This window comes from Simochromis diagramma, unplaced genomic scaffold (genome assembly GCF_900408965.1).
Source record: "Simochromis diagramma unplaced genomic scaffold, fSimDia1.1 OVJJ01000176.1, whole genome shotgun sequence".
Lineage (NCBI taxonomy): Eukaryota > Metazoa > Chordata > Actinopteri > Cichliformes > Cichlidae > Simochromis > Simochromis diagramma.
The window spans coordinates 3,279,119-3,293,146 of record NW_024386892.1 but is presented as its reverse complement, the minus strand read 5'-3'; the positions used below and the strand labels follow the sequence as shown (position 1 = coordinate 3,293,146).

General features: G+C 47.2%; 1 protein-coding gene and 1 non-coding gene across 13 annotated transcripts in view; one reads left to right on the top strand and one right to left on the bottom strand.

Annotated features, from left to right (window-relative positions):
* The first annotated feature begins 3,497 nt into the window (after positions 1-3,497).
* The window catches only part of usp54a (ubiquitin specific peptidase 54a), a 43,021-nt gene continuing 32,490 nt past the window's right edge, over positions 3,498-14,028 (top strand). For 4 of the 12 annotated variants that reach the window (XM_040033944.1, XM_040033942.1, XM_040033941.1 and 1 more), the window contains exon 1: positions 12,974-13,528. The gene's annotated coding sequence lies outside the window, so the exon portion shown is untranslated. Of the gene's footprint in view, positions 3,694-12,972; positions 13,529-13,607; positions 14,026-14,028 lie in introns of those variants that run through there. The other 8 variants (XM_040033933.1, XM_040033940.1, XM_040033931.1 and 5 more) reach the window with 4 other exon arrangements.
* Positions 5,984-6,057, bottom strand: trnat-agu. The gene has a single exon. It is a non-coding gene; the product is annotated as a tRNA-Thr (tRNA).

The following is a 14,028-nucleotide window of genomic DNA, read 5'->3' as shown; positions in this document are numbered from 1 at the left end:
TATGGAAAGTCAAAAAAAGCTGTGGGGAATCCAGGATATTTGGCTGCTTTGGATGCATTGGTCCAACTCGAACAGCCAACACTGCGATGATGGGCTGCCACACCAACTGTCAGGGACACTCTCCAGTTAACAACTAGAGATGAAAGACAAACTGGGGTACAGGACCACAGGTAACAAAGAGGACCTGATTACCACCCTATTGGCGAGGACGATCTGAAATCCATCCTGCCTTAAAATGCCAGGAACTTGTTTACTCCATTCAGAGATAGAAGACTCCGCCCACAGCAGAGCCAGCCCAACAACTCCACCTGAGACTGAAAGCCAGAGGACGCTTTCTCACCTGTTTAGTCTGGTGGAATCACACTCAGGTGATACCGGTCTCAGTCCTCATGAACCCCACAGAGCTGAGCAGGCTGGCAGGTGCCAGGTTTGAGCTAAACACCTCCACAAAGCCAGGTGTGTGTTGCATTCTGGGATGCAGCAGGTTACCTAGCTGGGTAGCTAGCAGCTAGCTGTAAGATGAACGTAAACTCTCCGTGTTATCCACTGGGCCAGAGTGCAGCACCTTCTTCCTATAATTACTTTTGTTGCCCCCACCCTTACACATATCTGACCAATGAGCAGACTGAATGCTGTCACATGGTTTATGGCGACACATTTTGGTTCAGTTGCAGTTTTTTCTATGTGAAAGACACGAAACAATGAAAGGTTTCTCTCTGATATTTAACCTCTGTATGTCCGTCTATCTGATCCGTCCTGGTCCTGGTTCTTGTGATGTTGGTGTTTTTGTAGTTTGGCTGCTGGGTCAGGGTTGGCACACTTTGGGTGCTTCCTTTAGGGGTCTCCAGCGAATCATCTGCCTCCATCTCCTCCTCTGTCACACCAACTTTTTGCATGTCCTCCTTCCCTACATCCCTGAATCTTCTCTGAGCTCCTCCTCCGTCCTGCAGCTGCAGAGTATCCTCTAGCCCAGGGGTAGGCAACTCCAGGCCTCAAGTGCCGGTGTCTTGCAGGTTTTAGACATCATCCTGTGTCAACACACCTGAATCAAATCATTAGTTCATTCCCAGGCCTCTGGAGAACTTCAAGACATGTTGAGGAGGTAATCAGCTGTGTTGGATCAAGGACACATCTAAAACCTGCAGGACACCGGCACTCGAGGCCTGGAGTTGCCCACCCCTGCTCTAGCCCTTCTCTGCACAGGTCCAAATCATCTCACCTGTCCACTCATTGTGGAAAAGTAACAGCTGTTTGACTGTAATCTGTCCCCCTTTCTCATAGCCTGAGGATGGACCACCATCTGGTACCTAAATTAAACTATAACATTAACTCTAAAACTGTACACATGTCCAGGTGTCATTGCTCTGATGGTGTAAAACTGAAACAGGTTTGCTTTGCTTTGTTGTTGCTCCTTGGTTTCCTCTCACTGCAGGTCTTAATGCTGATTTTTTTTTGTCTGGTTGTTCACACTACAAATAAAATCTGACCTCAGTTTCTGTCCATTGACTCGCTCCGTCTCCAGTTTCCGCCGCCATGCTTTCTCATTTGTCTTCTCCAGCGCTGATAACTGGCGTCTGTCTTGTGTCAGTGACGTAAAAGACGGATTTAATGCAACATGACCATCAAACAGCAGTCGCTTTCTAAAACATCGGATATGTATCGGATTCAGGACCACATACGAAAGTGACCCAGATCGGATTTGTGCTGTTGAAACTGTCATATCATGATCGGATATGGGTCACAGAGGGTCAAAGAAGTCGGATTTGATGCGCTTTGGCCTGCAGTGTGAACGTAGCCTTACTCTCAGTGTGGTTTAGAGGAGCTGCCGTCTGCGCAGCCACACTTCAGCGAGAGCATCCTGACGGCTGTCCTGATGCTCCAGGATTAGCTGTGACATCTGCAACGCTCAGCAGAAACACCTCACCACAGCAGGCTGAGCCACTTCATCTTTTCATCACATCCATTTTTATTCTTCTTCTCAAATGTTGACGTCACCACCCGTGGGCGCAGCAAGAGGAAGACGAGGATATATGCCAACAGCATCTGCACGTCAGAGACGAGACAAACAGCAGTGAAACACACACACACACACACAAACACTCGTAAATGAGGTGGAAGCCTGAAGAACGTTGACTGGTTTCTAAATTTACTCCCTGTAGTTGTTGATTCGACAGAAACTGGAAACTTTGCCCTCCGACTCTCAGACCAGTTCAGGACCAGTACCAGAGTTCCTCCCTCACTGGAGATCACCAAGACATGTTCAAAGCTCATCTCCACTATTGCTGCACAAAGCACAGCGGCGTGTTACAGATATGGCCACGATGGCCACTTTTCTCTAACAGTGCTGTGGAGGAAGTTTAGCTCCGCCCTTGTTCACAGGACTGTTTGGATTCAGACACATTGGAGGGTTTTCCAGCACGAACGGCTGTTTGAGGTCACGCTGAAGCACCTCAGCGATTTAAGAACAGACTTTGACTCGACGCTCCAAAACCTTAGTTTACTCTTCCTGAGCCAATCAGAGGTGGACTTGCTGCTGTGTTTGCATCATTGTCCGGCTGCCTGAGTGCTCTTGAGCTTCAGAACTCCAAGGGATGGGCGGACATCCTCCTTCAGGGTTTTCTGGTAGAGAGCAGAACTCGTGGCTCCTTCAGTCACAGCAGAGCAGCCCAGACCATCACACCTCCACCACCTCGTCTGCCTGCTGCTGGGATGTTGAAACGCTGTTAGTCTGACGCAGATGTGACTCAAACCTTCCAGAAAGTTCAGCTTCTGTCTCATCAGTCCTCAGAATATTTCCCAGAAGTCTCGGGGATCATCCAGATGTTTGTGAGACGAGCCTTTGTGGTTTAGTTGGTCAGCAGTGGGTTTTTTCCTCGGACTCTCCCACAGAGGCCATTTTTGCCCCGCCTCTTTCTTATTGTTGACTCCTGACCTCTGACCTGAACTGAGCCGAGTGAGGCCTGCGGGGCTTTAGATGCTGTTCCGGGTTCTTCTGTGACCTCCTGGATGAGTCACACTGTTCCAGGATTTCTCCTTGTGTGGCTAATGACTCTCACCATCATCTGACAGATTTTCCAGCTGTTGTTACAGAGTGGAAATGAGCTACCAATCTTAAAATGATGTTTTTAAAGTCATGTTTTAATCCAGAGTTGTTTGAAATCTGATTCAAGTCCCCAGACTTCTGCACCAGCAGGTGGCACACCTTGTCTAATCATGATTTAAAAGTAGCTTGAGTTTCTTCTTCTGTGGTCGTCCTCTGACATCAGCGCTGCATCAGAGCAAACACAGAGGAGAGGAGGCCTTCAGCAGACACAGAATATCAATATCACAGATCAATATGTGTGACTGATGTCTCCAGCGCAGCCGGATGTTACTGCAGCAGGGAGGCTCACCTGTTGCTCCAGAGGGATGCTGTCCCTTTAAGAGATCCAGGAAGTGCATGGGTGCAGGGGGAGGAGGTGTGTGGAGGCAGAGGGAGGTGGTGCTTTTGAGGAAACAGGTGTGTGTGCTGACAGGGATGATGTCATTCTCTGGCTGAGTCACCTGGGAGACGGCTGGTGAGCGTGGAGGGAGACAAAGGAGGAGGTGAAGAGCGGAGACCATCGCTCCTGTTTGTCTCCCTGAGGAGGTGCGAGGAAGGAGACCCAGCCGAGAAGCAGGAGGAGGAGAGCATCTGAATGCTGCTGTGTTAAGGTGAGAGACTGAATGAGACACCCTGATCACACCAAACTCCATTCAAATTTCACCTGATTTTACTTTAAAGCTTCACTGTGGAACTCCAGCTTAGTCCTGAGCTCCTTTGGTGTTTTGCATGCTTTGGCTCACTATCTGCTAACACATCTGTCCCCCCCACGCCCCCTCACCACCGCAAAAACTCTGAACAGGGTTTACAGCCAAACTACAGTCAGGTTTATGTAGCTGTAGTTCTTCGGTTTACAGGGTGACAGACCATCAGGTGTAATCAGAGTGTCATGTGGAGAAGAGCACGCCTGGGATCATTTAGAAATGGTGTAATTACACAGTTTGTCCAACGTTGTGGCTCGTTACTGATAATCCTCTCAGCACTGAGAGGAGCAGCAAAGTTCCTCCAAATGGTGTTCGACTAGTTTGTGTTGCTGAAAATGTAATAATCAGCTGCACGTTTTTTAAACTGAATGGAGCCTTTACGGTAATCCGTCTGTCACAAAGGATCATCTCACTGCATTTTTAGGGTCTCAAAGACATTTCAGCTCTTCAAAAGAATCAGTCTTAACAGCTCACATGACAGGGTTGAGCAGTGACTCTCGGGACCATCCCCAAGCTGAGAACCCCACCACAGGTTAAATACCCGTTTCTTTTATGAATTTGCAGGAGTGTCGTCCATCACTTTAGTATTATTTTGCATCACTGTTTTAACCACTTTTGAGGAACAATATATTTATACAAGAATCCATTTGAAACGTGAGACGACTTTATGGATATCCAAATCACTTCGGTCTTTCCTTCCCTGAGGACTAGCCTGATGATGATTGGTTCGTAAGAACAAATTCTCTAGCAGCAAATTCTGAATATATGTTGGGTCCAAGTGCATCATTTCTAAGAATCGCACTGCTTTAATCATGCAGTTCATATTAACGGCATGCTTCTGGCCTTCAAATTTCTGCAACTTTTCGTCGGTTCAATCATCACTTTGGCTTCAGCTTCCTGCTGCAGGTCGGCTCACCGCTGTCTAACTGTGAGAGATCGCTGCTACAGGTGTCAGTGTGCGGCAGAAACACCTGAGAGCAAACAGGCGACTAACAGTCTGTCAACACAAAGTACTCGATGACGCACAGTTGCCCCTGGCTGTGTGTGCGTGTCACCATCGTATGATTGTGAGAGTAAACAGTAGCGATGCAGAGCAGCGGAGGCTGAGGTCATGCAGGAAGTAGTCATAGTGAAATGAAAACAAGGTGATAGCAGCGTGGTGTCACATGACAGGCAGGTTAATGTTTAGCAGGTTTGACTGGTGCTGTTTTTATGTGAAACTTTATTAACTCACCTGTGTGTATCGTGCAATAATGGACCAAACTGCAGTTTACTGATCATGGATTATTGTTCTTCTACAGCTTCAGCGAGTATAGTTTTAACTCTTCACCACTTTCTAATAAAGTGAGAAAGTCATTTAAAAATAATCAAATTGAAATAAAAGGACAATAAAAGGTGCAGTGAAGGTGGCAGAGAATACATGGGTGTAGTTTTCCAGGTGAGGTTGTGAGAACTTCCAAAGTTGGAAACTTATCCCAGAAACTCCCGTGTGTTGTACGATACGACGGTGGCGACACCTGAGGGAGCTGTAGCCATCACTCCGAACTCCTCGTGGGAAGATGTCTGCTTACAGAGTGTAGGCGAGTTTTTCTTAGCAAAGTTCCTGAGTGAGTGACTTGATCCTGAAGCATCTGTAGCTGTTTGAACTCCCCAAATTCTAAGGAAAGGCGTTTCAGTGCTTCCTTTATTACCTTCTTTAGCAGAGGAAGTGTGACCGACATCATCTAAAAGTTTGTCAGCAGTGTGTTTGCTGCTCCATAACATAATCTGCTGAAGTGTGTTCAACACTCAGCGACAGGCTGTTAAACCCACGGCTGAACTCTGAACATCAAACTGCTGGAAGAACATCTGCTTTTAGTCCAGATGTTGCCTTATGAGCTTGGTTAATGGGACCAGCTCGTGTTCAGTTTCAGTCATGTCTGTTGTTGTATTGCAGCATTTATGAATGTTATGAAAGCATTTTCAGATCAGCTAAGAGAAGGAAACGCCTCTCCTTCTCTCTCACTGCCTTCTAACATGCCTTCCCCCTCTCCTCTTCTTTATATTTAGAGAGTTTTGCTTAGCTGGTTAAAACACCTGCTAGGGTTCAAATCCCAGCAGTGCCTTTGCACTGATGTCTAACCTCTCCTCTTCTTACAAATGAAACAGGAAAAACTTGAACCACAGCACCTTCAATGTAATGGTACCAAGAATTGCAAGGCACGGCTGGGATTTGAACCCAGGATCTCCTGTTTACTAGACAGGTGCTTTGACCAGCTAAGCCACAGTGCCTCCTGCTGTGGTTGGCTTTCAGACATGTTCCATCATCGTGCAGCACCTGGGTGAAGCTGGAGGTTTCCATAAAGTCTGTGAAAAGTTCTAGCAGTGGTTCAGACTATGATTCAATGCTGACCCTGATAGCCACCGACAGAACCACAGCAGCTCCACCCACCTTCAGAAGGAGCCCTGAAGCCTCCAGGAGGCGCTGTGGCTGAGCTGGTCAACAGGAGCTCTGGGTTCAAGTCCAAGCAGTGCCTTTGGGCTCTCCATTTGAAACCATCTGCATCAACTGCATGATGGATGCAGATGCATCCATCATGCAGTTAGGAAAGTCTGTGTATGTCCTCAGTTATCCACCTCACGGTACTCTTGAGAGCTTTAAAAACTTCTTTGCACCTGATCCGAGAAGCTTCTTCAGTTCTAGAACAAATGCTGGAGGGTCCCAGGCATTAAACCGCTAGTGGAGCTTCTGAGGGTTGTTCACCCAATATTGATGTCTTGGGCATGTCTAAATCTTCATTGTGTCCTCTTCTTGGAAACGAAGGAGAGAAAGCATAACTCCCAATGCTTCCCGCCATCAGCAGTCTTTAATGGAAGGTAATGATATTGGTAGGCAGGAAGGCACTGCTGGGATTTGAACCCAGGAGACACTTAAAAGAAGCATCCCATGCTTCCTTTAAGTGTGTCTGTGATGAACCAGTGGCTTCCACTGGTGCTGTTAGCTGTTCTGTCACTTTTCTGCCTCCCAAAAACACTTCCTTTGTTTCTGTTTTGTTTCCTGACTTTTTAAAACTTCTGTGGGCTTCTTTTCTATTTGCATTGTGTTGTTTTGTTAGGCTGTGGTGTATTTGACCTCTCAGGGCCACCGTACCAACCCCAGCTACGCTGCAGAAGTTTGTTAGCAAAGAGCAGTCCTGACTTCTCCTGCAGAGACAGGTGTTGGAGTGACTGTGATTGTTGAAGCTGTTCTGTGGCCCAGTAAACACAAGCAGCTGCTGTGTGTGTGTGTGTGTGTGTGTGTGTGTGTGTGTGTGTGTGTGTGTGTGTGTGTGTGTGTGTGTGTGTGTGTGTGTGCGTGCGTGCGCAGACTCTTTATGCTGGAATCTTTCTCACTTCAGCGAGCGCTTTGTTCATCATCTCAGATTCGGGGAGGGATGGTTGCTGTCAGATTGCAGTGTGTGAGGCGATGGAAGTGACTCACAGTGTTTGAAAACACGTTGGATGGCGCCCGCGGTCCAACAGTAGCACGCCGACAGGAGGAAACCACAGGAAATAAACAAACTGGCTTGTTTGTGAACTGCAGAACGTCACATTAGACGTCTCATTCTGCAGGCAGTGGAGATTTTTGCAGCAGTGATACATGAAAAAATGAGCTTATTTTCTGGTGAATATAAAGTGGTGTTTGCATGAATATTAAACTCTGAAATGAGTGAACCGGTGGCTGAACTCACAACTGCGTTTTCCCAAAAAGCTGGGACGCTGTAAAACGTAAAACGTCAAAAGCAGAATGGCTCCTTCCTGTGTCCTCCCGTGAAGCAAGAAATTATCTGTAGAGGCCGAAACAGTTTGTGTAGCTGGCTTCTCGTCAGGGTCATTCGAGGAAAAGCCAAGTGAAGGTCAAAACACCCAAACTTGCGGCGAAGGCTGTTCAAATTCATAGACGCCTCCAAATTCAGCCTTTTCCCCAGACTTGAAGGATGGGTCGGTTGTATTCCTCGTGGCCCACAATATCCCAGAATTCATAGCGCAACTCAATTCCTGTTTCCAACAATGGTGGCAGCTAGTTAGTTTTAATATTACTCTTATTATTCTTTCTGGGTCACAAAATAAAGTTTTAAGACATTTTCAGGAGAGAATGTAGCTGTGTAAACCTCAAATATCTGCTCGGTTTGTCAAGACACCACATATTTGCAAAAGCGCTCCGACGTTTTCAGAGACGTCTGTTACCCACCAGCTCGATAGCTAGCCGGGGCGAGAACAGCGAACTCCCGGCACATCGTTGTCAGACCCCATGATGTATAAGTCACTTGGATAACTTTTCAGTGTTTGATTTGTTCCTGAGTAAATCGGTTTGGCTGAGATTAAAGTTCTAGTTTTCACACAGCTGAATAAAATTCAAACAGACAAGTGATCATCAGAAGTGTGAGACGGTCGAGAGTTTACTCCAGTGTCCTGTTATATTTTAGATAGCAAGGAGCAGACGGCCGAGTTTATTAAACTCCACAGAGACAGCGCTGACGCAGATCTGAAGGCTAGACTGTCCCGTTTCACAGCCTCACACTTCCGGCCTTCTCAGTCTTCAAAGGACCCGGCACACGTAGAACGCGAAGGCCGGGTCCTGAGGAGGACGCAGCCTCTGAATTTGGATACAGCTTGTGTCACCATCTACCTGTCAGTCATAGTGGCCACGCCCCCTAACATTGCAAACTTTAAGCCTTAATCCAATTTAAAAACTTGAGTAAAATAAAATACAGGTGAAAGTATCTACAGGGATCAAACAGTTTGTGTATCAGGCTGTAAACATGTTTATTTCTGCTGGAAAGTTTTAACATGGGAGTCTATGAGCACTGACTCACTGCTGCCTCTGCTGGATGTTAGAGGAACTGCAGCTTCTCCAGCCCTGTAGGCACACACTTCAGGCTGTTAAACCAATGAAACTTTACAGCCCTGTCCCATGTTGGACCCCATCATGTGTGCTCTGTTTTCAGATTTCCATCCTTTGTTCTCATCTTTTCTTTGACGTTGTTGCTGAAGCTTTCAGGCTCAAACAGAAACAGTATAAATCTGTGCCAGCGCTCTCTGATGAACACGCTGTGTGTAAATGAGCTGAAACCTGGTCACTGACACTTGTTACCGCCTGTAGCAGGACAGTGAAACACAGGAACGAGAAGATAACTTTAGACTGATGTGGCAGCCCTCGGAGGACACTGTGCCTTTTTTTGGCGTGGATAAACACAGCTGGTGGCGATAAGCGTCACTCAGCAGTGGAACATCTCAGCAGGAGCTTCAGAAACAGGCTGGACAGTTTCCACCAGTGGAAATATCCCGTCAGTGCAGTTAGACTCAGATCTGAGATCAGCCTGGCTGTTCCCCCACGCTGTGATTTAAACTGTGAGTCCTGAGCTCACAGTCGTCATGCTTTGCACCTCTGAAGTAAAACATCGGCTGACACAGCCCGCCTCCTGATCTGATTTAGTCGGTTTATGTTGAGGTTGTTTGTCAGAAAGGCTGGTTCAGAAAAGTGCCAGTGATTAAGTATCAGGATGCATTCTGAGCACTCTTGTTGCTGAATGCAGCGATCTGATTGGTGAGAGCTGTTAATTAGTCCTGTGAACAGCTGCGTTAGAAGATTCACAGATTTTACGTGTTCGCGGTTTAAAGGCCCAGCTCTCACATTTGACAGTAAAAACATGGCGTCTGTCCACTTTAACCACACACTCCCTCTAACCACTGTTGTCTGTGTGCTGTGACCTTTGACCTCTGTACCGCTCACTCTGCCTCACTCTGGGTGGAAAACCACCCTCCTCCTAACTTGATTCAGTCAGACGTGAATCGAGATTAAAGAGTTGAGCGAGCTCAGAGATCGCCCCCTGCTGGCCATCAAAAAGACTGCAGCTTAAAGGTGCTTCCACTTTCCCGAGAGTCTCTTTAATACTTTAAAGAATAGAAACTGCAGAAGAAAGAAAGAGAGGCAGCGGAGAGTCTTTTGGCACGTTCACACTGACATCGTCTGCTTTTAATTAAAAAGTCAGAAGCAAACAAACGAGCGAGTGAGCGTGAAGCGTCTGCTGCTGCGCTCCGGTTCAGCCCAGTTTAACGAGAGCCAGGCGGATTCCTCCCAGCAGAGGAATGTTTGAGGCTGCACTGCGGTTCAGACGTGTTCTCCACCCAAACATGAGCCGAGCCGCTCCTGTTATTTCATTAAACAGCGTGGACTTACTGCTCGGCCCTCCTCCTGTTTTTACCGTGGCTGCAGCAGATCCTCTGCAAGGAGAAACAAGTCTTTACGTTCTGATATTAAACGATTCTTTAATGACTGTGTTCTATGAGCATCGTTTCTCTGGGCCGGTGTTCCCTGGGGTTCATCGAGTGCTGCTGCTGTTGTTTCTGGACTGCAGCTGTTTCCACTCATAAAGTCACTCAGCTTCAATTTTCTCTGTGACATAAAAACCATAAATTTATTTTGTTTTGCTGCGGTTTCATTTGTTTCCATGTGAGCAGCTGTATGAAGTCTGGGAGTGACCCTTTCAGTCTAAAAGTCAGGCTGAAAATATAACAAACTGTGGCAAATCCAGTTTTAATCTATTTGCTGTGTTATCATATTTAGCAAATAAAAAAATCTAAATCTGTTGAGATGTGGGCCACGGTGAGCAACGCACAGTCGAAAATCAAAAACAGGATTTTTCTCTCATTTATTTGACTGATTTTTCTGCTCCTTCATTACTTTGGTCATGAAGTGTGAACAGCCACGGTGGAGCTCTCAGTTACGAGCCCAAAATCTGTGCCATGCTTCATATTTTCCAAAACTGCCCAGTGGGCCACATAGGGGTCTGTGCAGGACCAGTTCTGGGCCCCGGGCCTTATGTTTGACATCACTGAATATCTATTCAATTCAATTCAATTCAATTTTATTTATATAGCGCCAAATCACAACAAAAGTCGCCTCAAGGCGCTTCATAGATACAGAGAAAAACCCAACAATCATATGACCCCCTATGAGCAAGCACTTTGGCGACAGTGGGAAGGAAAAACTCCCTTTTAACAGGAAGAAACCTCCGGCAGAACCAGGCTCAGGGAGGGGCGGCCATCTGCTGCGACCGGTTGGGGTGAGAGAAGGAAGACAGGATAAAGACATGCTGTGGAAGAGAGACAGAGATTAATAACAGATATGATTCAATGCAGAGAGGTCTGTTAATACATAGTGAGTGAGAAATCTATGATGCTGGATTGTTATAGACAAAGCTACAGCAGTAAATGTGTCATTAAAATCATCTCCAGCTGCAGTTTGGTAAGAACCCTCTGCTTTTTCACCACCAGGGGGCAGCATTTTAATGTGTTTTCTGGGTCTTTCTTTTTCCCTGTTTCTCCAAATTCATTAGGAACCGAAGATTTTTAACTTCACTAAAAATGGACAAAAATAAGAACAAGTTGTTTTATGCCCTTTCCAGTGAAGGTCTTAACTCTGTATTCTCACAGATAGGTGGGGTGTGTGTATGTGTGGGGGGGTTGCTATGGCTGTGCCCCGGGCCCCACATTTTCTTCATCTGTCCATGTCAGTGTGTGTGCCGACTCAAGGAACAGAAAGGACTTTTACTTATTAAAACCATGAATGATGGTTTAAACGTGCGCATCATGAGCCCTGTGCAGCTCCTGCAGTCAGAGCTGAGCCCAAAGTGTCCTCCTGTGCTCCGAATGTGATCAATAACCTCATCGATAGAGCCTCACACACACACACACACACACACACACACACACACACACACACACACACGGTCGGCTGATGACTTCAGCACTGCTGCGTGCTGCACAGTCAGCTTGCAGGTCTTTATTTTCACCATCACACTCCCAGATTAGTCACTTGTTTTCAGATACAACTGTGCTGATAAGCTCATGACTTTATTTAAATGTGATCATACTGGATTCACCTAATCTCACAGTAAATCCATGTGTTTACTTTAAATATACCCTAAAGGGTCCAGTGTTAGGACACATTTAGCACAAAAACATTCATCATTTTTTAAAAACACAACAAATGTCCCTTAGCCGCTCTTACATGTTGGATCAAAGAAACGGCAAAGCATACTTCAGAACAAACATCATTATACAAGCTGCTTGCATGTTACTTAGTGAGAGTGAGGGAGAAAAAATGTTAGATATACACACTCGAGGACGTTTGGGGGGCGAAACGATAACTTTAAAGCATCAGTGCTCTAGTCCCAAAAGCTGCAGTTCCTCTAGTGTCCAGCAGAGGCTCCAGCATGAGTCAGCCCCCATAGACTCATGTTAAAACTTCACATGAGAAATGTTTACAGCCTGATACACAAATGATCATTTCCACCTTAATTACAGCTATATTAAAGTTTTGTTACGCGATAAGAGGAAGTCAAAGAGGAACGTAGAGAAGGAGAGTACCTCTATATGCAGATGACACAGTTTTACATAGTGGAGAACAGAGACTAACAGTTTATCAGGGGTTCGTTTCAGGAGGCAGAGACAAATGACTATTAGGGGCGTGGCCTCTGTGACTGACAAGTGGATGGTGACACAGACAGCTGTAGCTGCTAGCTTTGTGTTTGTGCTGATGGAGCCTTTTTAATGACATAATGGCTCAACGCAGCCTCAACGATCCTCAAGGGCCGCGTACTTAAAGACCGCTAAGGCCGGAAGTGCGAGGCTTGTGAAATGGGACGGTCTAGCCTCCGTTGTGCTGCCCAGGTTGCCAAGCAACCATGATACTAACAGCTGGAAATGTTTCATACAGCTTTGTGTGACAGAAATGAAGGAGAACATATTTTGTTCATGTGTTTGTTTGTTTCTACATGAGCTTTGATCATTCTCTGTGAGATTAAGCTCAGCTATTGAATGGCGTATATTTTAAAGTAAAGGCTTTAAAACCAAGTTAGTACAAACGTCACTAATGTCACATAACTTTGCTGACATGTGGCCAACAGTAATGTTTTAATGTTCTTCGTTATTAAACATTTGCACATAAATAAGTGACATCATATTCATTTACTCTTCGGCCGCCCCTCATCCGCCGTTTTTTTCGGCAAAATTATCCACACCCACCGCCGCGCTATGCATTCTGGGATATGTTGGGCCACGAAGTCTACACCGCCACAGCCTTAAAATTCAGGGAAATGAAGGACTCATTTCGAGCAGCCTTTGAATTGGGACAGCCTTCATTGTGTCGCGGTGACGTAATCGGCCTTAAAATGCGGCCTTTAAGGCTGCAGAGCCTGGATTGGGATACAGCCTGTGTGACCAATAACATGGCTGCTGTGAGGTCACCGTACTACAGACCTATCAGTGTCTGTAACTCCACCCTCTCATCCTAACAGGGCTCTTCTGTCTTGGCAGCAAAAATGTCCATCTTTTATATACAGGTAATGCTGGCTCAGCGGCTGAGCGTGCACACTTTGTGACGTGTTTTACTGCAGGTGTAACACACATGAGCGTGACCAACGGAGCTTAGTTCCGGTGTTTTTCCCGGTTCAGTAAAGGACCTTTGCTTGACTTTTACTTGAATCACCCTGAGGAGCAGCAGCAGTCCTCGGAAGCCTCCGTCTCATACGCACGCACGCGCTCACGTGCTCACACACCATCGCACCGGCGCACGCGCTGGTGCTCGCGCCCCATGCTGCAGGTAGTAACCCCTCCCCCTCCGCCCTGCCGCTTCAAACACAATAACCTCCGCCGCCGCTCCTTCCCCGGACACGCCGGCCGCCTTCCCCCGGGCTCTGCCTCGCTGCTCCGGCCACAGGTGAGCTCCTTTCATGCCTCCATGTTTCCGCTTTCTCGCCTGCGTGTTCAGCTCGAGCCTCGGAACGGAGCAGCGTCACCGGGCTGTCGGTACCGGGCACAACCGGGACCCGCTGGCGCTGCCGGGCTCCCCGTCCGGCCGGAGTCCGTGCTTCCGTGCTGCCAGCTGGAGGCTGTGCCCGGGTCAGTCCGGCCCGCCGAAGCTGCTTCGCCCTCATTGTTCTCCCGTGAAGTTTGCTAGAAGTGATGTAATGTAGCCCCGGCGGCGCGCCGGACTCCGGTTAAAAACTGCGGGTTTTCCGCCGCACTGCTACGCAGCTTCTGCGCACGTTTCGGGTTTGATCCCGACTCCGTGTGTCGGGGTCACTCACACACCGCGTACACACCGGTCCTCATCTTTATGTCATCGATCCCAACTCCATCCGTGGATCCTTGCTGCTCTTCATCACCGGGAACAACAGGCTGGGACTTTTAAAGAGATCTGTTTGGTTATGAAATGTA